Raw genomic sequence first — 2,237 nt, forward strand, 5'->3', positions numbered from 1 at the left:
GACAGGAAGTTGAAGGGGTCGAAGCGGGCGCTGATGTGACCACACGTCTTACACTTGACCTGGGACTTGAGCTGGCCGTGGAACAGATCCACCACGATGGAACGGTTCCTCCGCAAGTGGTTCTCCCACGCCTGACGAGGAACACGCACACGGAACCATAGAGACGTAAAACACACACACACACACACACACACACACACACACACACACACACACACAGCACTAATGCTGCTAATTACTCCTATAAACATACACACTGTTCATTAACTGTATATCAATACACACACTTCACAGGTCATCCACTCATTAAGAAGTGCTTAGTGAATGGGCTGACTTTCATTGACTCTCCTGGTCTCTAGACACCCAAGATGGCTGCCAGAAGATGCTCCAAAGGACGATGATGATGTAGTGCTGTATGATTGGTGAATGTTACTCTACAGTCTAGTTTTTCCTTTTCCTTTTTTCGTTTATTGAATTTATTGTTTCCATATTAACAGTGGAAAATTCTCTGGGAAAATAAAGATTGATTGATTGGTTGTACGTGTGTGTATTGGTTGACTGTGTGCGCACGCGTGTGTGTGTGAAGTTGTGAGTGTATTTGTGTGTATGTTTGGTTTATTGATTGAACTCTGACCTCTAAGGCGACCTCCCAGTCGGGTCGTCCGTTGCTGTCCTTCAGCTCTACGTAGGGTTTCTCATGCACCCTGTTCAGGTCCTCATGGAGCCCGTCCAATAGGAAGGCCAGAAGCTCCTGACTGTCCTGCTGCTGGAAGCCRTTGAACCGTGGGGCGTACTTCGCTATCGTCCACTACACGGGTCGGTAGTGAGACAAACACACATTAGTCAATTAATTCATATCACAATGGCTACAAGCAGACCAATTCTGATATTTTTTCCACTMATTTTTGTTTTGACCAATCACATCAGAGCTGATCCGAATGGTGAAAAGACTGCTTCTTGACAAAAATGTCCGCTTAACCCGGAAGCCAGCCGCACCAATGTGTCGTAGGAAACACCGTACACCTGCCGACCGTGTCAGCGTGCACTGCGCCCTGCCCGCCACAGCAGTCGCTAGAGCGCGATGGGACAAGGACATCCCTTCCGGGCCAAACCCTCCCCTAACCCGGACGACGCTGGACCAAACCCTCCCCTAACCCGGACGACGCTGGACCAAACCCTCCCCTANCCAAACCCTCCCCTAACCAGGACGACGCTGGACCAAACCCTCCCCTAACCCGGACGACGCTGGACCAATTGTGCACCGCCACCCATGGATCTCCCGGTCGCGGCCGTCTGCGGACAGAGCCTGGACTSGAACCARGATCTCTAGTGGCACAGCTAGCCTTAGACCACTACGCCAAACGAGCTCTATTTTAAAWGCTTTGATTCCATCTGAAATACACAGCTAAATTATTGAATACTTTTTACGACTTTACCTCTTATATTGGTAAATATGAGTTGTGGTATTGAGTAGAAAGACATGACTTTACAATTCAAATGTCTGATAATGTATGAATTCAGCGTATCGCTAGATGTTTTGGATATCGTCTAGGCCTATAGGATCACGAAAATAAATTTGACTGCAGCCAACCAGAGCGCACAAAGATAGCACAGGCACCGAGAGGCGGGACAGACAGCAGAGTGACCAACCAGCATCTTCCCTGTCATCGCTGGCTTTGTGACTGACAGCCTACACCATCAAGAAAGAGGTCACTAGAAAACGCATATCGTTCATTCTTGTGGGAGAAGGCTATACAGACTTTTCTGACTAGAAAATCGGAAGCTTTTAAATGAAAAGAAGCCGAGTTAATTAACGAAGTGGAAAAAGTAGCCGGCTGACAAGCCTGTTATCGGCTATTTAGCCGACGGCCGGCGCTTAAAGAAAACACTGAATGAGACCACATATTAGTCAATTCATTCATATCACATATGGAAACATTAAGGACATAGTACAAGTTACTGTCCACTACAGGGAGTAAGGAAATCCCATCCACTGTTGTGCCGATCCATGCCAGGATTTATAAAACCCACCCTGAGTTTGAGAGGAGCGACGTTCTTCTGAGTTCCACTCCACAGCTCCATCAGTAAGTCTCCGTAGCATTTAGCCATGTGACCTCGCATCCCGATGGGATTGGTTCTGGACACACGAAAAATACAAGTCAGTAATGCTATCCAACAAGCTGTTCAACTTTCCACAACACACACACACACACACACACACACACACACACACACAC

The 2,237-nt window shown here is 47.6% G+C and overlaps 1 pseudogene; it reads right to left on the reverse strand.

The window, feature by feature from the left end:
• LOC112073597 (ubiquitin carboxyl-terminal hydrolase 32-like) overlaps nt 1–2,237 on the reverse strand; it is a 41,041-nt pseudogene that overhangs the window by 7,274 nt on the left and 31,530 nt on the right.

This window comes from Salvelinus sp. IW2-2015, unplaced genomic scaffold (genome assembly GCF_002910315.2).
Source record: "Salvelinus sp. IW2-2015 unplaced genomic scaffold, ASM291031v2 Un_scaffold2313, whole genome shotgun sequence".
Classification (NCBI taxonomy): domain Eukaryota; kingdom Metazoa; phylum Chordata; class Actinopteri; order Salmoniformes; family Salmonidae; genus Salvelinus; species Salvelinus sp. IW2-2015.